A 23,888-nucleotide genomic window follows, 5' to 3' on the forward strand; every position below is an offset into this window, starting at 1 on the left:
GAAGACTCTTGAGAGTCCCTTGGACTGTAAGGAGATCCAGCCAGTCCATCCTAAAGGAAATCAGTCCTGGGTGTTCATTGGCAGGGCTGATGTTGAAGCTGAAACTCCAATACTATGGCTACCTAATGCAAAGAGCTGACTCATTTGAAAAGTGCCTGATGTTGGGAAAGATTGAGGGCAGGAGGAGAAGGGGACAACAGAGGATGAGATGGTTGGATGGCATCACCTACTCAATGGATATGGATTTAGGTGGACTCCGGCAGTTGGTGATGGTTAGGGAGGCCTGGCGTGCTCCGGTTCATGGGGTCATGAAGAGTTGGACACAGCTGAGTGACTGAGCTGACTGATACTGATGATAGTAACACTTGAGATAAATAAGGAGGTCCATCAAATATCAGACTTAATGCATCATTCAGAAACCAAAAGAGGAACTAAATGAAGAATGAGCTTTAAACAGACATTCCAGGTACCCAGTGCTAAAATACCATATGTTAAATGTTGTGTTAAGTTTTCATAATTAATGTCTGGTAGTTGCATTAAACTGATATTACCAGGTAGCCAGTGCTAAAATACCATATGTTAAATGATGTGTTAAATTTTCATAATTAGTGCCTAGTATTACTACGAACAAAGCTAGTGGAGGTGATGGAATTCCAGTGGAACTCTTTCAAATCCTGAAAGATGATGCTGTGAAAGTGCTGCACTCAATATGCCAGCAAATTTGGAAAACTCAGCAGTGCACAGGACTGCAAAAGGTCAGTTTTCATTCCAATCCCAAAGAAAGGCAATGCCAAAGAATGCTCAAACTATTGCACCATTGCACTCATCTCACACGCTAGTAAAGTAATGCTCAAAATTCTCCAAGCCAGGCTTCAGCAATATGTGAACTGTGAACTTCCTGATGTTCAAGCTGGTTTTAGAAAAGGCAGAGGAACCAGAGACCAAATTGCCAACGTCCGCTGGAAAATCGAAAAAGCAAGAGAGTTCCAGAAAAACAGCTATTTCTGCTTTATTGATTATGCCAAAGCCTTTGACTGTGTGGATCACAATAACCTGTGGAAAATTCTGAAAGAGATGGGAATACCAGACCACTTGATCTGCCTCTTGAGAAATTTGTATGCAGGTCAGGAAGCAACAGTTAGAACTGGACATGGAACAACAGACTGGTTCCAAATAGGAAAAGGAGTTCGTCAAGGCTGTATATTATAACCCTGCTTATTTAACTTATAAGCAGAGTACATCATGAGAAATGCTGGACTGGAAGAAACACAAGCTGGAATCAAGATTGCTGGGAGAAATATCAATAACCTCAGATATGCAGATGATACTACCCTCATGGCAAAAAGTGAAGAGGAACTCAAAAGCCTCTTGATGAAAGTGAAAGTGGAGAGTGAAAAAGTTGGCTTAAAGCTTAACATTCAGAAAATGAAGATCATGGCATCTGGCTCCATCACTTCATGGGAAATAGATGGGAAAACAGTGGAAACAGTGTCAGACTTTATTTTTTGGGGCTCCAAAATCACTGCAGATGGTGAGTGCAGCCATGAAATTAAAAGACACTTACTCCTTGGGAGGAAAGTTATGACCAACCAAGATAGCATATTCAAAAGCAGAGACATTACTTTGCCAACAAAGGTTCGTCTAGTCAAGGCTATGGTTTTTCCAGTGGTCATGTATGGATGTGAGAGTTGGACTGTGAAGAAGGCTGAGTACTGAAGAATTGATGCTTTTGAACTATAGTGTTGGAGAAGACTGTTGAGAGTCCCTTGGACTGCAAGGAGATCCAACCAGTCCATTCTGAAGGAGATCAGCCCTGGGTGTTCTTTGGAAGGAATGATGCTAAAGCTGAAACTCCAGTACTTTGGCCACCTTATGCAAAGAGTTGACTCATTGGAAAAGACTCTGATGCTGGGAGGGATTGGGGGCAGGAGGAGAAGGGGACGACAGAGGATGAGATGGCTGGATGGCATCACTGACTCGATGGATGTGAGTCTGTGTGATCTCCGGGAGTTAGTGATGGACAGGGAGTCCTGGCGTGCTGTGATTCATGGGGTCGCAAAGAGTCGGACAGGACTCAGGGACTGAACTGAACTGAGTTGCAGATTAGAGTGACTATGGGATCTAGAGTAATATAGATTGAAACTTGTTCTTGAACTGCAGACCACTAGCCATGTCATTGTTGAAAAGTCACATAACTTGTATGAACCTCAGATTCCTCTTCTGGAAAATGTGATAAAGTAAGTGGATGATGTCTTAAATCCTTTTACTCCTAAATTGTAAAAATTATTCTATAGCTAGGTTGTGTACTGTTATCTCCTATCCCTAGAATACAATTTTTCTCATGTTCATTGTTGAATCTTCTTGATTCTTAAGTAGGCATGTGCTTGAGCATGTTCATTAAAAATGTATTCATTTTAAGGAATAATTGAGAAGAAATTAAGTAGCCATAAAACAGCTAAATTTTGTTTAAAACACTCTGGAATTTTATTCAGATATTAAACTGAAAACTATAAATAAAATTTTTAAAAGTTTATGGGTATTAAAAAGTAAAAGAAAGAATTGAATGTATATCCTAATTGTAACTGTACAAATAGTATCAATATAAAAAGAGATTAGAAGGAAAAGGAGCCAAATATTTAATTTTTTTTCTTTTCTAAAAATCTGTTTTTAATCAAAGGATAATTTTTTTTCAATATTGTGTTGGTTTGTGCCATATATCAACCTGAGTTAGCTAAAGGTATACGTATGTCCCTCCCTGTTAAACCTCCCACCCATCCCACCCCTCTAGGTTGTCACAGATCTTAATATTTTGAAGCACTAGAATTATAGGCCATTTTTACATTTATGTAGATATTCATAAATATGATTCAACATTGCTTATGCAAAAATGCTGGTGATGATAGTTTTAAAATGTTATTCATATTTTAAGACTAAGCTTAAATACCTCTGCCAGAATAAAAATGAATTTCCCTCAAGTATTTATATTGCACAATTTTATACCATTTATTAGTTTAAACTTCAATACATTATATATGTATTGAAGGATATTATATACGTATACACATATACACATTGTATATGTATATTCTTAATAGACTGTAAACTCTTTGAGGGAACAAATGTATTGTCAATCTCTATATTTATCCATAATATATAACTCTGTGCCTTATCAACATTACGTGCTCAGTAAGTTTGTTCAATTCAGTTAGACTGTACATCATAGAATAAAGCAGAGTTGAAATTAATCTACTCAATATATACGTTTATTGAGAGTCAGGTTCTTTCTGAACTGAGGATACCACAGTAAAAATATAAATGAAATTTATGCAAAACTGTATAAAATACAGCATTTCACTCGGTTATATTAGAAGGCTTTGTAGCTGTATAGGAGTAAAGAACAGAGAGATAGTACATAAGGTTTGAAGAGACAAGCAAGGTATACAGGTGTTTGAGCATACAGGCTTTTGTGGTACTTGGTAAGGAGTCTGGGTTCTTATTATAAATAACATGGGAGGCCACTGGAAGATTTTGAGCAGGGAGGTGACAGGAACTTATGGGATTTTTAAAAAGTTAATTTGTTTGCTGCTTTGAGCTATGCTTAAAGGAGACATTTGGAAAAAGGAAGACAGTTAAGGTTATGAAGAGTTTTAACTGAAGTTGGTGGCAAAAATTTTGATGGCAAGTATATCAGAGATGGTAGGATAAGTCAAGTCTTTTAAAATTTTAGGTTGTATACATTGCTTATCTTGGTCACCCATATCCAGTTAAGGTACGTCATATCCAGTTAAGGTACTAAACTAGACTGTCAATTGTGTCTGTTTATTAAACTAATTTTGACAGTTACTAGATTTACGCTACATGCTTATATAAAAGAAATCTTAATATGTCCAGTTGGCTTGTTTCTTCCACTTTTTAATTTCTTTTCCAGGTAAGACATATATTTACCACTTTTAATTTTGTATTTACTAGTTCTTAGGGTAACCAAATATATAGTACATTAATGGGTTCAATTTGCAAAAGAGAACCTGAATCAATGAAAATAATCACTAAATAACTCAAAAAGAGAAGGCAGAGAGAAATGAAATGAAATGAATAAATACTTATTTTACATCTACAATAAGATAGTTATATATTTGCCATCTCATTTAATCTCCACAGAAAACCTATGAGGCAGTAATTATTTTCCTCAGTTCATAGATGAAAAATAATAGTTTGGCTGATATTTTCAGTAATGCTCAGCTATCATATTTTACACTCAGCTTAATTTTTCAGAGCTACTTCCATCAGAGCTACTTATTACAAATTCTTTGCCAAAATTTGGAGTTATTTTTTTAAAAAAATTTATAGCTTAAGATTCAGTCTTTTGCCCCTTTTACAAACAAAATTCATCTTCTTGGTGAGGGTATAGGTAGTGATTCTTTGGGTTCCTATGAAAGTGTAGGGTGCAAATATTTCAGTATCCAAGCCCAAACCATTCCACATTACAGAAGTAAATCAGGAATGCAAATCATCACTTATGTTTTTATGCATGTTTGTGTGGTTTGTGTGTAAATGCGTATAGAAAAGTATATTCGATTATATCCTACATTACCTATTGAAATTTTAAACCTTAGTTTAGTTGATGATTTAGTTTATTTTAGTGGTTGCATTCTGAGTCACCATAAATGTAAAAATTGATATATGGAATTTGCTTCTCAACTGTTCTGTTTGGTTCATCATAAATTACACGTGATGGCTATTAGCGAACCTGTTTGTTAATAAAGTTTACAAAGAGCGAATATTTGGAGGCTTTCAGATTAGATGTCCTCTTTGAATCCATAAGGATTGAATAACACGTAGGAGTTCATGTTCAGGTTTATTTATTCCAAAATGTATTTGGAAGTACACAGGTTAGAGAAAATCTATTTATTAAATATACCTTAATTCTCCATTTCCCAGCTGTATTGACTAGTTTTTTCTCTCAGGCTTTTTGTCATTGATTATTTCCTAAAACTTAGGTACTGTTAATATGTTTCTAATTTTCCAATTTTCCAACATCCACAGAATCAAATTAGAAGACCCATAAAAACTCTCTAAGCTATAATTGAACATTTGGAATTCATGAAATGAAAATTTGATGTCTCAATAAATCTAGTGTACATGCAGGCTGCCTTTTAATGATTTTTGAAGTGAATCTGGGCATGTTCACATGATACAATATTGTTAATAGGGCAACAGAGTTTCCAGACAAACAGACTATCAAATCAAATATTATCTTGTGTTTGTCCTCTATGTAGAACGTTCATTCAGGAATAATAAAATACTATTCTCATTAAAATGTTATAAATTTACTTATAATCAAACAAATATTTCCTTCTTTAAAAGATTGAAAGCCCCAGAAATATGTAAAATGACAATTTTTTCAATAATATGTGGCCTTTTAATTCTATTTTATGTGAATGGTCTGATATATTTTTCTCTTGGAGTTGTTGATGAAAATGATATTTGTGTGATTATGTTTGAGGTAACAATTACTATAGTATCTCACATGGGAAAACCTGGCCAGTGAGGCCCCAAAATTACAAAATTAAAGTCACTCAGTCATGTCTGACTCTCTGCGACCCTTTGGACTATATGGTCCATGGACTTCTCCAGGTCAGAATACTGGAGTGGGTAGCCTTTCCCTTCTCCTGGGGATCTTCCCAACCCAGGGATCAAACCCATGTCTCCCACATTGCAGGTGGATTCTTTACCAGCAGAACCACAAGGGAAGCCCATGAATTACAAAACCAGTCTTAATAAGATGCACCAAGAATTTTAGTGACTAAAATCATTGGCTCAATGATCTTTTTTACCTGCTAACCAAAACTCCATAATATTCCAAGGAAGTTTTTCATGGAAGACAAATAAGCACTTCAGTTCAGTTCAGTTTCTCAGTCGTGTCCAACTCTCTGCAACCCCATAAATCGCAGCATGCCAGGCCTCCCTGTCCATCACCAACTCCCGGAGTTCACTCAGACTCATGTCCGTCGAGTGAGTGATGCCATCCAGCCATCTCATCCTCTGTTGTCCCCTTCTCCTCCTGCCCCCAATCCCTCCCGCCATCAGAGTCTTTTCCAATGAGTCAACTCTTCGCATGAGGTGGCCAAAGTACTGAAGGTTCAGCTTTAGCATCATTCCTTCCAAAGAAATCCCAGGGTTGATCTCCTTTAGAATGGACTGGTTGGATCTCCTTGCAGTCCAAGGGACTCTCAAGAGTCTTCTCCAACACCACAGTTTAAAAGCATCAATTCCCCGGCGCTCAGCTTTCTTCACAGTCCAACTCTCACATCCATACATGACCACTGGAAAAGCCATAGCCTTGACTAGACGAACCTTTGTTGGCAAAGTAATGTCTCTGCTTTTCAATATGCTATCTAGGTTGGGCATAACTTTCCATCCAAGGAGTAAGCGTCTTTTAATTTCATGGCTGCACTCACCATCTGTAGTGATTTTGGAGCCCAGAAAAATAAAGTCAGCCACTGTTTCCCCATCTATTTTCCACGAAGTGATGGGACCAGATGCCATGATCTTCATTTTCTGAATGTTGAGCTTTAAGCCAACTTTTTCACTCTCCACTTTCACTTTCATCAAGAGGCTTTTGAGTTCCTCTTCCCTGTCTGCCATAAGGGTGGTGTCATCTACATATCTGATGTTATTGATATTTCTCCCGGTAATTTTGATTCCAGCTTGTGCTTCTTAAGATAACCTATATCTTATTATTGTATATCTGAAACTTAATCCTTAGGTTGATTCAAGGATGAACTGCCGTGGAATCACCAGGAGATGTGGTAGAAAAGCAGAATCTCAGGCCCCATCCCAGACACACTGAATTAGAATTTTCATATTTATGAGTTCCCAAGTGATTCAAATGCATATTAAAGATGGAGAAACATTTTTTCTAATGCATTCTTTCTCATTATCTTCCTACTAACTCTGAAAAATATATCCGTTGGTTACCTTTGTCCAAAACATATTAAACACTTGTCCCTTTTTGATATCTGCTTCACAGTGATTAGGAACAGAGCCTGTCATATTTTTGTTGTCATGCAGTGTCCTAGCTACCATGCACTTTGTTCCCTATAATGACTTTTGAGGCCTTTCTGAAAAATTTTCCTGGAAAAATGAAAAATACCCCTATCTGAATACTTTTTCTTCTTAGGAAAAAAATACATTATCACCTTTCAAGACTGAGCTCAGGGTCAACAATTATATTTGCTGAATGCTTTACTTGAATGACAGAAATTAAATATAACACTAGAAATAGGTTTTCATTATCATCCCCATTTTGCAGGTCAGTAAACAGATTCAGTAATGTGACCACAGTCAGACAAAGAGTAAACAATGAACTGGAATTTAAACTCAGACCAAGAGAAGTTAATCTTAGTCATAAAGTCATGATACACTAGAAATCCATGCTTAAAAATGGCCTTTGTGGTTCTGAAAGCACAGATCAGTTCAGTTCAATTGCTCAGTTGTGTCTGACTCTTTGCGACCCCATAGACTACAGCACACCAGGCTTCCCTATCCATCACCAATCCCAGAGCTTGCTCAAGTTCATCAGGTCAATGATGCCATCCAACCATCTCATCCTGTCATCCCCTTTTCCTCCTGCCTTCAATCTTTCCCAACAAATCAGTTCTTCTCATCAGGTGGCCAAAGGATTGGAGCTTCAGCATCAATCCTTCCAATGAATATTCAGGATTGATTTCCTTTAGGATTGACTGGTTTGATCTCCTTATAGTCCAAGGGACTCTCAAGAGTCTTCTCCAATCCCACAGCTCAAAAGCATCAATTCTTCAGCACTCAGTTTTCCTTATTGTCCAACTCTCACATCCATACATGACTACTGGAAAAACCATAGCTTTGACTATATGGACCATTGTCAGACCTGTGATTCATGTGAAATCACAGATATTTATTTCCAAAGTGTTTTCTTAAGTTATTACTTTATATGCCTATGATCTTATAATTCCTCATCCATAGGTTCATTTTTCTAAGTTTCTTTTCTTATTTTTATAGCATTATTTTTCTTATTTGATTATCAGTCACATACCTCATATACAATAATTGTAAAAAGCCATCCTTTCTTAAACAGTTATAAGATTTCATACACTGAGGACTTCCCTGATGGTCCAATGGTTAAGACTCTTTGTTTCCAAGCAGTGAAGGTGAGTTTGCACCTTGGTTGGGAACTAAGATCACATGCCACCATGCAGCCAAAAAAAAATTTTTTTTTTTACACCAAATGATGGTATTATTTCTTTTCCCATGGCATAGAAATATTCAGTCATTTCCTCAAAAAAAAATTACAGAATATTAATTTTGTTCCAGACACTGTGAAAGGCACTAGGGTCATAATATAATGGGGAAAGAATTAGAGTCTTTGTATTTATATAGGTTCCAGCCTATTAAAGGAGGAAGGCATTAATCAAATCACTGCCATACTGATGAATCTATAAGTACATTGACCAGAGCTTCGTAAGCCAACATATAAAGACAGTATACAGAACGGGACTGAACCAAATTTAAATACACAGAAATAAAGGGGGAAAATGCTGAGAAAATGTTGAGAAGACATCTTGAGCAAAGGTTCTATGGGAGAAAGAAAAAAGGCAAGAAAAGAGATTTGAGAGAAAGTTTGATAATGGCACTCAATGCCTTAGCCTAGTCAAAATACCAAGACCTGCTTCCACACTTCTAAATATGGTTGGGCACTGTTAGGGCTGAATTGTACCCTCCTGCCAAATACAATGGCAACCCACTCCAGTACTCTTGCCTGGAAAATCCCATGGACGGAGGAGCCTGGTGGGCTGCAGTCCATGGGGTTGCGAAGGGTCGGACATGACTGAGCGACTTCACTTTCACTTTTCACTTTCACGCATTGGAGAAGGAAATGGCAACCCACTCCAGTGTTCTTGCCTGGAGAATCCCAGGGACGGGGGAGCCTGATGGGCTGCCGTCTATGGGGTCGCACAGAGTCGGGCACGACTGAAGCGACTTAGCAGCAGCAGCAGCCAAATAAACACACATACATATAGAATTCCTAACCACCAGTACTTCAGAATGAAACCTTATCTGGGAAGAGTTATTACAGATGTAATTCAATAAGTAAGATACTCTCATTCTAGAGTGCTGAGGGCTCCTTATCCATTACCACTGTTGCCCTTATAAGAAGACAGCCATGTGAAGACACAGAGATACAGGGAGAATATCATGTGATAACAAATGTTATGCAACAGAGGTTGGAGTTGTGCTGTAAGTCAAAGATCATGTTAAGACTGTCAGCAAACAATTAGAAGCGTGGAAGAGGCAAAGAAGTATTTCCCTCCAGTTTCAGAAGGAGCATGGCCCTACCAACGTCATTTTTTTTTAGTAAATTTACTTTTTAATTGGAGAAAATTGTTTTACAATGTTGCCTTGGTTTCTGCCATACAACCATTTAAATCACTCAATTACATATATATATATATATATATATATATCCCTTCCGTCCTGAGCCTCCCTCCCCTCCACCCATTCCACCCTTCTAGGTCATCACAGAACACCAGGCTGGACTTTCTGTGTTTTATAACAACTTCACACTAGTTATCTTTTTCAAGTGTATATATGTCAAGGCTACTTAGTCTGTTCCACCATCCCCTTCCCCAACTCTGTCCACAAGTCTGTTCTCTACATCTGCATCTCCATTCCTTCCCTGCAGAAAGGTTCATCAGTACCATTTTTTTTTAAAGATTCCATTTGTTGCTGTTGTTCAGTCACTAGGTTGTGTTCAACTCTTTGCAACCCCAGTTACTACAGCACACCAGACTTCCCTATCCTTCACTATCGCCCTGAGTTTGCCCAGTATCATGTCCATTGAATTGGTGATCCTGTCTAACCATCTCATCCTCTGATGCCCTCTTCTCCTTCTGCCTTCAATCTTTGCCAGCATCAGGGTCTATCCAATAAGTCAGATCTTCACATCAGGTGGCCAAAGTATTAGAGCTTCAGCTTCAGCATCAGTCTTTCCAATGAATATTCAGTGTTGATTTCCTTTATAATTGAATGTTTGATCTGCTTGCAGTCCAGTGACTCCTGAGAGTCTTCTCGGGCACCACAAATTGAAGGCATCATTTTTTCAGCATTCAGTCTTCTTTATGGTCCAATTCTCACATCTATACATGACTACTGGAAAAACCATAGCATTGACGACACACAGATCTTTGTTGGCAAAGTGGTCTTTGCTTTTTAATTTGCTGTCTAGGTTTGTCGCAGCTTTTCTTCCAAGGAGCAAGCATCTTTTAATTTCATGGTTGCAGTCACCATCCACAGTGATTTTGGAGCTCAGGAAAATACAGTCTGTCACTGCTTATAATTTTCTCCATCTATTTGCCATGAAATGATAGGACTCAAGGCCATGATCTTAGTTTTTTGATGTTGAATTTTAACCCAGCTTTTTTACTCTATGTTAATGCATCTAGATTCCAGATATATGCATTAATATACGATGTTTGTTTTTCTTCTTCTGACTTACTTCACTCGGTATAACAAGCTCTAGGTTCATCCATCTCACTACAGCTAATTCAAATTCATCCCTTTTTATGGCTGAGTAATATTCTATTGTATTTATATACCACACCTTCTTTATTCATCTGTTGATGGACATCTAGGTAGCTTCCATGTTCTGGCTATTGTAAATAAAGGTGGAATGAACACTGGGGTACGTGTGTATTTTAGAATTGTAGCTTTCTCAGAGTATATGCCCAGTAGTGGGATTGCTGCATCATAGTAGAGTTATTTCTAGATTTTAAGGAACCTCCATAGTGTTCTGAATATTCATTAGAAGGACTGATGCTGAAGGTGAAGATCTAATACTTTGGTCATCTAATGTGAAGAGCAGACTCATTAGAAAAGATGCTGATGCTGGGAAAGATTGAAGGCAGTAGTAGAAGGGGATGACAGAGGATGAGATGGTTGGATAGCATTACCGACTCAATAGATGTAAGTTTGAGCAAGCTCCAGGAAATGGTGAAGGACAGGGAAACCTGGTGTTCTGCAGTCCATGGGGTCACAAAGAGTCAGACACGACTGAGTGGCTGAACAAAACTGTTCTCCATAGTGGCTGTATCAATTTATAGTCCCACCAATAATACAGAAGGGTTTTCTTTTCTCCACATCCTCTCCAGCATTTGTTTGTTTGTAAATATTTTGATGATGGCCATTCTGACTGATATGAGGTGATACCTCATTGTAGTTTTGATTTGCATTTCTCTAATAGAAGAGAAAAACAAAGGAGAAAATGAAAGATATACCCATCTGAATGCAGAGTTCCAAAAAATAGCAAGGAGAGAAAATAAAGCTTTCCTCAATGATCAGTGCAAAGAAATAGAGGAAAACAATAGAATGGGAAAGACTAGAGATCTCTTCAAGAAAATTAGAGATACCAAGGGAACATTTCATGCAAAGATGGGCACAATAAAGGACAGAAATCGTATGGACCTAACAGAAGCAGAAGATATTAAGAGGTGGCAAGAATACACAGAAGAACTGTACAAAAAAGATATTCATGACCCAGATGATCATGACGGTGTGATCACTCACCTAGAACCAGACATCCTGGAATGTGAAGTCAAGTGGGCCTTAGGAAGCATCACTACGAACAAAGCTAGTGGAGCTGATGGCATTCCAGTTGAGCTATTTCAAATCCTGAAAGATGATGCTGTGAAAGTGCTGCACTCAATATGCCAGCAAATTTGGAAAACTCAGCAGTGGCCACAGGACTGGAAAAGGTCAGTTTTCATTCCAATCCCAAAGAAAGGCAATGCCAAAGAATGCTCAACTGCTACTGCTGCTAAGTCACTTCAGTCGTGTCCGACTCTGTGTGACCCCATAGACGGCAGCCCACCAGGCTCCCCTGTCCCTGGGATTCTCAAGGCAAGAATACTGGAGTGGGTTGCCATTGCCTTCTCTGAAGAATGCTCAAACTACCACACAATTGCAGTCATCTCACACACTAGTAAAAGTAATGCTCTAAATTCTCCAAGCCAGGCTTCAGCAATACGTGAACCGTGAACTTCAAGATGTTCAAGCTGGTTTTAGAAAAGGCAGAGGAACCAGAGATCAAATTGCCAACATCCACTGGATCATCAAAAAAGCAAGAGTTCCATAAAAACATCTATTTCTGCTTTATTGACTATACCAAAGCCTTTGACTGTGTGGATCACAATAAACTGTGGAAAATTCTGAAAGAGATGGGAATACCAAACCACCTGACCTGCCTCTTGAGATATCTGTATGCAGTCAGGAAGCAACAGTTAGAACTGGATATGGAACAACAGACTGGTTTCAAACAGGAAAACAAGTATGTCAAGGCTGTATATTGCCGCCCTGTTTATTTAACTTATATACAGAGTACATCATGAGAAATGCTGGGTTGGATGAAGCACAAGCAGGAATCAAGATTGCCAGGAGAAATATCTATAACCTCAGATATGCAGATGACACTACCCTTCTGGCAGAAAGCGAAGAAGAACCAAAGAGCCTCTTGATGAAAGTGAAAGAGGAGAGTGAAAAAGTTGGCTTAAAACTCAACATTCAGAAAACAAAGATCATGGCATCCAGTTCCATCACTTCATGGGTAATAGTTGGGGAAATAGTGGCAGACTTTATTCTTTTGGGCTCCAAAATCACTGCAGATGGTGACTACAGCCATGAAATTAAAAGACACGTACTCCTTGGAAGGAAAGTCATGACCAACCTAGACAGCATATTAAAAAGAAGAGACATTGACAGCAAAGGTCCATTTAGTCAAGGCTATGGTTTTTCCTGTGGTCATGTATGGATGGGAGAGTTGGACTGTAAGGAAATCTGAGTGCCGAAGAACTGATGCTTTTGAACTGTGTTGTTGGAGAAGACTCTTGAAAGTTCCTTGGACTGCAAGGAGATCCAACCAGTCCATCCTAAAGGGGATCAGTCCTGAGTGTTCATTGGAAAGACTGGTGTTGAAGCTTAAACTCCAATAATTTCGCCACCTGATGTGAAGAACTGACTCAATGGAAAAGACCCGAATACTGGGAAAGACTGAAGGCAAGAAGAGAAGGAGACAACAGAGGATGAGATCATTGGATGGCATCACAAATTCAATGGACATCGGTTTGGGTGAACTCCGGGAGTTGGTGATGGACAGGGAGGACTGGCGTGCTGCAGTCCATGGGGTTGCAAAGAGTCGGACATGACTGAGCAACTGAGCTGAACTGAATAATGAGAAATGTTGTGCATCTTTTCATGTGTTTATTGGTCATCTGTATGTCTTTTTTTGGAGAAAAGTCTGTTTAGGTCTTCTTCTCATTTTTTGATTGGGTTGTTTGTTCTGATACTAAGCTATATGAGCTGCTTATATATTTTGGAGATTAAACTTTTATCTGTTGCTTCATTTATAATAACTGTGTCCCATTCTGAGGGTTGTCTTTTTATCTTATTGTATCTTATTTTTTTCTTTCCTGTGCAAAGGCTTTTAAGTTTAATTACATCCCATTTGCTTAGTTTTATTTTTGTTTCCTTTATTCTAGGAGGTGGGTCAGAAGGAAACTTGCTGTGATTTATGTCAAAGAGTCTATTAGCTGTGTTTTGCTCTAAGAGCTCTATAGTTTCTGGCCTTACATTTAAGTCTTTAATCCATTTTGAGTTCATTTTTGTGTATGGTGTTAGGAAATGTTATAATTTCATTCTTTTGAACATACGTAGTTGTCCAGTTTTCCCAGTACCACATATTGAACAGTCTATCTTTCTCCATTGTATGTTCTTGCCTCTTTTGTCAAAGATAAGGTGCCCATAGGTATGTGGGTTTGTCTCTGGGCTCTCTATCTTGTTCCATTGTTCTATATTTCTTTTTTATGCCAGCACCATATTGTCTTGATGACTGTAGATGGGTAGTATAGTCTAAAGACAGGAAGGATGATTCCTCCAGCTCCATCTTTCTTTTTTAAGATTGCTTTGGCTGTTCAAGGTCTTTTGTATTTCCATAAAAATTGTAAAAATTTTGTTCTAGTTCTGTGAAAAATGCCACTGGTAATTTGATAGCCATAGCTATAGAGTCTATGAACCTGTAGATTGCTTTGGGTAATATAGTCATTTTGACTATATTGATTCTTCCAGCCTAAGAACATGGGATATCTCTCCATCTGTTTGTGTCATCTTTGATTTCTTTCATCAGTGTCTTATAGCTTTCTGAATACAGATCTTTTGTCTTTTTAAGTAGATTTATTCCTAAGTGTTTTATTCTTTTTGTTGCAATGGTGAATGGGAATATTTCCTTAATTTCTCTTCCTGTTTTTTTCATTGTTAGTGTGTAGTAATACAAGAGGTTTCTGTGTATTAATTTTATGTCCTGTGACTTTACTAAATTCATTGATTAGCTCTAATGATTTTTTGGTGACCTTTTTAGGGTTTTCTATACATAGTATAATGTCATCTGTAAAAAGTGAGAGTTTTACTTTTTTTCCAATCTGGATTCCTTTTATTTCTTTTTCTTCTCTTATTGCTGTGCCTAGGACTTCCAAAAACATGTTGAATCATAGTGGTGAGCGTGGGCACCCTTGTCTTTTTCCTGATCTTAGAGGAAATACTTTCAGTTTTTTACCTTTGATAATGTTTGCTATGGGTTTGTCATAAATGGCCTTTATTATGTTGAATTAGGTTCCTATACACTTTCACTTTTCACTTTCATACATTGGAGAAGGAAATGGTAACCCACTCCAGTGTTCTTGCCTGGAGAATCCCAGGGAAGGGGGAGCCTGGTGGGCTGCCGTCTATGGGGTTGCACAGAGTCGGACACAACTGAAGCAACTTAGCAGCAGCAGTAGCATGCTGATTTTATGTAGAGTTTTTATCATAAATGGAAGTTGAATTTTGTCAAAAGATTTCTCTGCTTCTACTTCCCAACATGTTGCTTTCAGACTCCTAGTTCCAGAACTGTAAAACAATAAATTTCTGTTTTAAGTAATTCAGTGTTTGATACTTTGTTACAGCAGCCATAGGAAACCAATACAGCCCTTTTAACTACAACCTAAAAAACCTGTTTCTATTTTTTCTAATAATGTGTTATTAAATGTAAATCCTACAATAAAGTGCAATTTATGAAAATTCTCTTAGAATTTAGTATCAAAGAAAAAAGGATAATTCCCTTTCTTAAAAATGAGAATTTTTCAAAGGTGGAAATGGTGAATCAGAGCAACAGTGTAAATTTTGAAATTAGCATTTTTGCTTCTGAGTATGCTAATGTGTACGTTCTGTGAAATATTAAAGAGAAATATATAAATTCATTCAGTGTATTGCTAGCACATCAAATTTCACTGCATAATAAACACTGTCAAAATACTTTTCATTTATCAAGTAAAACCCAGTGATTACAGAATCAATCATTTGAAAAACAGCATAAGCAAGAATAAGGAAATAAAGGAACCAGCCACGAAAGTCATTTTAAATTGTTGTCCTTCAAAACCACATGTCCTTTTCAAAACATTGCTCTTGTTTCTGAGAAACTAATTACAAAGTGTACCAAAGGACATCTAACTGCAAGTCCCATGCTTCCTACCAGAATGTTGCTGGTATAATTTGGGACATCAGATAGTGGGGAAGAAAATATTTGCTTGCACGAGTGGTATAGTTCTTTATTATAGCCAAAGATAAGAATGAAATTGTGTGCTTAGTCGTATCTGACTCTTTGCAACCCCATGGACTGTAGCCTGCCAGGCTCCTCTGTCCACTGGCTTTTTCAGGTAAGAATGCTGGAATGGGTTGCCATTTCCTTCTTTAGGAAATCTTCCAGACCTAGAGATTGAACCTGCATCTCCTAGATTGTCAGGTGGATTCTTTACCACTGAGCCACCTGGGAAGATCAATAACAAAACTACAGGATAGGTAATTTCTAATGAACATGTTGCATGCAGTGTACAAGTGGCCACATTACTTATACAATTATATACAAATACACCTCTTTGTTTTCTTTCTCTCTTAAGCACATGGATCTTAACAAGAGAATGAGGCAGATCAATATTGCCATATTTCTTTAAACAGTTAAGAGTCATAACTTTTGGTAATTAAAACAATTTAGTGATAACACTGTTAAATCAATTACTCAAAAATTATAGATCACAACTTCCTCATAACAAGAAAATTTCATATTGATAAATTATATAATCAAAAGTTAAATTATTTATGGAAACAGATTAAAAGTGAATATGTCATCTTACATTTAAAATTATAATCTTAATATTCTGGGTTACATGTCAATATTTTGAACAGGTTTTACAAAAAACTTTAAAAATAAAAGATAAATTTATTATTCATTCAGTTCCAAGTCCTGAAGGTAGATTTTATATTATCACACTTTAATGACATCTGGAGTTCAATGTTACTTGTTTTAAACATTTCTTTTTAAAATTTATTTCAAAAATATGACTATATTTTGCTAAAATGGTATCTATTTTTAAGGCCCATGCAATCAGATCAAGTTTTTCTCTAAAATATCTGTAGACAGAATAAAGAACACAACAACAACAACAAAAATGCATATTACTGAAAACTAAGACCACCAGTTAACCATATATCTTATTGAAAATATTCCTCCACTCATATGTCAATGATGCCACATTAAAAGAATAAAACAAGAAAACAACTACCTGCTTCAGTTTACATAATTTAGTTCCCAGTCATGAAATGGCTATAACCTGTTAAAAATACATTCTTTCCTTTAAAAGTTGGAAAATCCTAAGGTTAGTCATACTCTAAAAGTCTTCCAATGATGATTAACTAAGGGAATGTGTTTAGGGAACAGGAAAAACCAAATACATTAAAAGAATAATATAGGGGTGATTAAAAATTTTCTAACAGTATGTGAACATCAGCACTTTTTCTGGCATCTGTCTTTTCTCTTTCCAATATTTTATACAAAATAATTCACAATGCAAACATGGGGCAAAGGGACATTATATGTTAAAAGTTAATCAGATCAGGTCAGTCGCTCAGTTGTGTCCGACTCTTTGCGACCCCATGAATCGCAGCACGCCAGGCCTCCCTGTCCATCACCAACTCCCGGAGTTCCCTCAGGCTCATGTCCATCGAGTCAGTGATGCCATCCAGCCATCTCATCCTCTGTCGTCCACTTCTCCTCCTGCCCCCAATCCCTCCCAGCAGCAGAGTCTTTTCCAATGACTCAACTCTTCCCATGAGGTGGCCAAAGTACTGGAGTTTCAGCTTTAGCATCATTCCTTCCAAAGAAATCCCAGGGCTGATCTCCTTCAGAATGGACTGGTTGGATCTCCTTGCAGTCCAAGGGACTCTCAAGAGTCTTCTCCAACACCACAGTTCAAAAGCATCAATTCTTCGGCGCTCAGCCTTCTTCACAGTCCAACTCTCACATCCATACATGACCACAGGAAAAACCATAGCCTTGAGTAGACGGACCTTTGTTGGCAAAGTAATGTCTTCACTTTTCAATATGCTATCTAGTTTGGTCATAACTTTCCTTCCAAGGAGTAAGCGTCTTTTAATTTCATGGCTGCAGTCACTATCTGTAGTGATTTTGGAGCCCAGAAAAACAAAGTCTGACACTGTTTCCACTTTTTCCCCATCTATTTCCCATGAAGTGGTGGGACTGGATGCCATGATCTTCGTTTTCTGAATGTTGAGCTTTAAGCCAACTTTTTCACTCTCCACTTTCACTTTCATCAAGAGGCTTTTCAGTTCCTCTTCACTTTCTGCCATGAGGGTGGTGTCATCTGCATATCTGAGGTTATTAATATTTCTCCCGGCAATCTTGATTCCAGCTTGTGTTTCTTCCAGTCCAGCGTTTCTCATGATGTACTCTGCATATAAGTTAAGTAAACAGGGTGACAATATACAGCCTTGGCGAACTCCTTTTCTATTTGCAACCAGTCTGTTGTTCCATGTCTAGTTCTAACTGTTGCTTCCTGACCTGCATACAAATTTCTCAAGAGGCAGATCAGGTGGTCTGGTATTCCCATCTCTTTCAGAATTTTCCGCAGTTTATTGTGATCCACACAGTCAAAGGCTTTGGCATAGTCAAGAAAGCAGAAATAGATGTTTTTCTGGAACTCTCTTGCTTTTTCCATGATCCAGCGGATGTTGGCAATTTGATCTCTGGTTCCTCTGCCTTTTCTAAAACCAGCTTGAACATCAGGAAGTTCACGGTTCACGTATTGCTGAAGCCTGGCTTGGATAATTTTGAGCATTACTTTACTAGAAAAATATAATTAAAATTCAGAATTAAGTAGAAAAATTTCTCTGCCTAGGAGAGAAAATTTATCTTATTTTTGAACAAAATTGTCTATATTTTAGGTATTCAACATGGTCGTTTCATATACACATGGTGAAATGGTTACTACAATCAAGATAATTAACATCTCCTTAGGAAGTTTCCATTTTAGTTGTGAGATGCATACACCTGAAATCTACTCTTAGCATATTGAGACCATTGATAAAGATCGTTCTATTCTGTATTACTATGAATTTCAGTTTTTTCTTCTTTTTTTTTTTTTTTAAGATTCCACATATTAGTGATATTATGCAGTATTTGCCTTCCTCTTAATGGCTTATTTCTCTTGCACAGTGTCCTTTGGGTTTATCAATGTTGCAAGTGGCAGGATTTCATGGCAGAATATTATTTATGGAAGAATAATATTTTACTGTTTACATATGTGTACATATATATCACATTTAATATATCATATTTTCTTTATCCATTCATTGGCCAGTTGACACTTGAGTTGTTTCCATAATGTGGCTGTGGAAGATAGACTGAAGTGAACATGGGAGTGCTAATATCTTTTCAAGGTATGGTTTTATTTCATCTGGATAAATACAAAGAAGTAGAGTTGCTGAATCATATAGCAACTCTATTTTTAATTTCTTGAGGAACTTACATATGTTTTTCATAGTGGCTATAAACTGTGGAAAATTCTGAAAGAGATGGGAATACCAAACCACCTGACCTGCCTCTTGAGAAACTTATATGCAGGTCAGGAAGCAACAGTTAGAACTGGACATGGAACAACAGACTATCTCCAAATAGGAAAAGGAGTACGTCAAGGCTGTATATTGTCACCCTGCTTATTTAACTTCTATGCAGAGTACATCATGAGAAACGCTGAGCTGGCAGAAGTACAAGCTGTAATCAAGAATGCCAGGAGAAATATCAATAACCTCAGATATGCAGATGACACCACCCTTATGACAGAAAGGGAAGAGGAACTAAAGAGCCTCTTGATGAAAGTGAAAATGGAGAGTGAAAAGTTGGCTTAAAGCTCAACATTCAGAAAACGAAGATCATTGCATCTGGTCCCATCACTTCATGGGAAATAGATGGGGAAACAGCGTCAGACTTTATTTTTTTTGGCTCCAAAATCATTGCAAGTGGTGACTGCAGCCATGAAATTAAAAGACACTTACTCCTTGGAAGGAAAGTTATGACCAACCTAGATAGCATATTGAAAACCAGAGACATTACTTTGCCAACAAAGGTCTGTCTAGTCAAGGCTACGGCTTTTCCAGTGATGTATGGATGTGAGAGTTGGACTGTGAAGAAAGCTGAGCGCTGAAGAATTGATGTTTTTGAACTGTGGTGTTGGAGAAGACTCTTGAGAGTCCCTTGGACTGCAAGGAGATCCAATCAGTTCATTCTAAAGGAGATCAGCCCTGGGTGTTCTTTGGAAGGAATGATGCTAAAGCTGAAGCTCTAGTACTCTGGCCACCTCATGCAAAGAGTTGACTCATTGGAAAAGACTCTGCTGCTGGGAGGGATTGGGGGCAGGAGGAGAAGGGGACGACAGAGGATGAGATGGCTGGATGGCATCACCGACTCGATGGGCATGAGTTTGAGTGAACTCCAGGGGTTGGTGATAGACAGGGAGGCCTGATGTGCTGCGATTCATGGGGTCACAAAGAGTCAGACACGACCGAGCAACAGAACTGAACTGAACTGATACCAGTTTATATTCCCACCAAAATATACAAATGTTTTGATTAATATGGCTTTCTAGAGTATTTCGAAATCAAATAGTCTACTCTGTCCAACTTTGTGTGTTTGTGTTTCCTTTTCAAGATTTCTTTGGTTATTTATGGTCTTTCAAGCCAACAAAGGTCCGTCTAGTCAAGGCTATGGTTTCTCCAGTGGTCACGTATGGATGTGAGAGTTTGGCTGTGAAGAAAGCTGAGCACTGAAGAATTGATGCTTTTGAACTGTGGTGACTCTTGAGAGTCCCTAGGACTGCAAGGAGATCCAACCAGTCCATCCTAAAGGAGACCAGTCCTGGGTATTCACTGGAAGGACTGATGCTGAGGCTGAAACTCCAACTTTGGCCACCTCATGGGAAGAATGACTCATTGGAAAAGCCCCTGATGCTGGGAGGGATTGAGGCAGGAGGAGAAGGGGACAACAGAGGATGAGATGGCTGAATGGCATCACTGACTAGATGGACGTGAGTCTCAGTGAACTCCGGGAGTTGGTGATGGACAGGGAGGCCTGGCATGCTGCGATTCATGGGGTCGCAAAGAGTCGGAGACGACTGAGCAACTGAACTGAAGATTCCATGAAAATTTTGCGTTGTTTTATTCTATTTCTGTGAAAATACCATTGGAATTTTGATAAGGATTGCATTGAATCTGTATATGGCTTTGGGCAATTGGTCATTTTAATATTAGTACAATCCATGAGCACAGAATATCTTTCCATTTATTTGTATCTTTTTCCTTTTCTTTCATTAATGTTTTATGGCTTTCAGTACATAAGTAGTAGGTCTTTCACTTTTTGGTTAAATTTATTTCTAGGTATTTTATTATTTTTGATGCAATTATAAATGAGATTGTTTTCTTCATTTTTCTTTCTGATAGCATAGAAATACATTCAATTTTTGTGTATTGATTTTGTAACCTGCAACTTTATGGAGTATATTTATTAGTACTAAAAGTCTATTGATGGAGTCTTTAGGGTTCTCTTTATATAACATTATGTCATCAGCAAGTTGTGACAGTTTCACTTCTTCCTTCCCAATTTGGATGCCTTTTATTTGTTTTTCTTGCTTGTATCATCTGGCAAGAACTGTAAACAATATGAATACTAACATAGAATACCAGGTTGAATAAAAGTTGTAAGAGTGGGCATCCTTGTCTTCTTGTGATCTTAGAGTAAAATTTTTCAAGTTTTCAATATTGAATATGATGTTAGTTCTAGGCTTGTCACATATAGCCTTTCTTATGTTGAGGTACATTCCCTCTATGCCCACTTTATTGATGGTCTTTAATCATAAATGGATATTGAATTTTGTCAATGCTTTCGTTTGCATCTGTTGAGATGATTACATAATTTTTATCCTTTTTTAAAGTAGTGTATCACATTGATTCATTTCCAGATGTTGAATGATCCTTGAATCCTTAGAATAAATCCCTCTTGATTGTGATATATAAACATTTTAATGTACTGTAAAATTCAACTTGCTGATATTTTGTTGAGGTTTTCTGTATCTATGTTCAGTTGGTCTGTCATTTTCTTGTCTTCATATCTGGATCTGGTTTTGGTATCAGGTTCATACTGGCCTTGTAATGTGAGTTCAGAAGTTTTCTTTTCTATTTTTTGGAAAAGTTTGAGAAGCACTGATGTTAATTTTTTAATTCTCAGTGGAGTTCACAAATGAAGTCATCTGGTCCTGGACTTTGGTTTGTTGGAGGTTTTGGATTGCTTATTCAATCTTATTAACAGTAATCAATCTGTTCAGATTTAGTATTTCTTCATAACTCAGTCTGAAGGTTGTGTGTTTCTGTGATCCATCCATTTATCCAAGTTGTCCAATTTTTTGGTGCTCAGTTATTCATAGCAGTTTTTTATAGTGGTTCTCTATATTTCTGTGGTATCAGTTGTGACATCATCTCTTTTACTTCTAATTTTATGAGTACTCTTTCATTTTTTTTCTCATGAGTCTAGCTAAAGTTTGTAAAATTTATTTATCAGGAGCCAGCTCTTAGTTTCACTGATCTTTTCTAATACCTTAAGTTTCTATCTCATTTACTTCTGCTCTTATCTTTGTTATTTCCTTCCTTGTATTAGTTTTGAGTTTCATTTTTCCTTCTTTTTTCTTTTTTTTTTTGAGGCATAAAGTTTTTATTTTAGAATTTTCTGAGTTCCTGTGGTAGGCCATTTTTTGCTATGAACTTCCCTCTTAGAATAGTTTTTGCTGCATCCCATAAATTTTGCTATATTACATCTCCATTTTCATTTGTCTTACTGTGTGTTTTTATATTTTCCTTTGATTACTCCTGTGACAAATTGATATTAAATAACATCCTGTTTAATCTCCACCTATTTATTACTTTTCAAGTTTTCCTCATGTAATTAATTTCTAGTTTCATACCACTCTGGTTGGAAATAATACTTGATATGATTTCAATCCTCTTAAATTTGTTGACTTGTTTTGTGACATAACACATGAACATAACAAGAACATAACGCATATGATCTGTCTTGAAAAATGCTCCATGTGTGCTGGAGGAGAATGTGTATTTGGTTGCTCTGGGATGGAATGTTCTACAAATATGTCATAAGTCCATCTGGTCTGATATGTCATTTCAGGTCAATATTTCCTTATTGACTTTCTATCTGAATGATCTATCCATCATTGTAAGTAGGATGTGAAATTCCACTATTATTTTATTGCTTTTTCTCCCTTCAGAATTGTTAATATTTGCTTTTTTATTTCGGTGCTCCTACTTAGGGTGTGTAAATATTTACAAATGTTATATCTTCTTGTTAGATTGACCCCTTCATCATTATGTAATGCTCTCCTTTGTCTTTTAATAAAGTCTTTGTTTCATTCTGTTTGATATAAGTAGCACTAGTCTAGATTTCTTTTGGTTTATATTGACATGGAATATCTTTTTTGATTCTTTCAATTTCAGTCCAGGTGAGTCCTTAATTCTAAAGTGAGTCTCTTGTAGATAGCATATATATTGGTCATGTTTATTTTTGTTCTTTATTTTCATCCATGCAGCCACTCTGTTTCTTTTGATTGGAGAATTTTATCCATTTTCATTTAAAGCAATCACTAATAGGAATATACTTATTGCCATTTTATTAATTGTTTTCTGCCTCTTTTTTGTAGTTGGTCTTTTTTTCCTTTGTTTCTCTCTTGCTCTCTTCCTTTGTGTTTGATAACTTTAATAATATGCTTGTATTACTTTTTCCTGTTTTCTATTTACTGTGAGACTTTCCCTTGTGATTACTATGAGGCTTACATATAACCATTTATATATGTGCCAGTATATTTTAAGTTGATAACAAATTGAATTTGATCCCATTTAAAGCCCAGCATCATTACTGTCCCTGTGTTTTATATTCTTGATCCCATAATTTACATCTTTTATTAGCTCAGCTGGTAAAGAATCTGCCTGCAATGTGGGAGACTGTGTTCTATTCCTGCATTGAGAAGATCCCCTAGAGAAGGGATAGGGTACCAGCGCCAGTATTCTTGGGCTTCTCTGTTGCCTCAGATGGTAAAGAATCCACCTGCAATGTGGGAGACCTGGATTTGATCCCTGTGTTGGGAAGATCCCCTGCAGGAGGACATGGCAATCCACTCCAGTATTTTTGCCTGGAGAATCCCCATGGACAGAGGAGCCTGGTGGGTTACAATCCATGGGGTCACAAGAGTCAAACACGACTGAGCAAGTAAGCAGGGCACAGCACACATTTAACACATTATTGTAGCTATGGTTATTAAATATTTGCCTTTTAAGTTTTATATCAGAGCTAAAAGCGATTTACAAAGCACCAACCTAGATAGCATATTCAAAAGCAGAGACATTACTTTGCCAACAAAGGT

At 37.3% G+C, this 23,888-nt stretch overlaps 1 long non-coding RNA gene across 2 annotated transcripts in view; it reads left to right on the forward strand.

Moving 5' to 3' along the window:
- Positions 1–22,895, forward strand: part of LOC129619935 (uncharacterized) — a 106,374-nt gene extending 83,479 nt beyond the window's left edge. For both annotated transcript variants that reach the window (XR_008698295.1, XR_008698294.1), the window contains exons 3-4: positions 18,774–18,852; positions 20,120–22,895. This is a non-coding gene — a long non-coding RNA (uncharacterized LOC129619935). The remainder of the gene's footprint in view (positions 1–18,773; positions 18,853–20,119) is intronic.
- Positions 22,896–23,888: the final 993 nt, after the last annotated feature.

The sequence above is a fragment of the Bubalus kerabau genome, chromosome 9, assembly GCF_029407905.1.
Source record: "Bubalus kerabau isolate K-KA32 ecotype Philippines breed swamp buffalo chromosome 9, PCC_UOA_SB_1v2, whole genome shotgun sequence".
In the NCBI taxonomy this organism is placed as follows: Eukaryota; Metazoa; Chordata; class Mammalia; order Artiodactyla; family Bovidae; genus Bubalus; species Bubalus kerabau.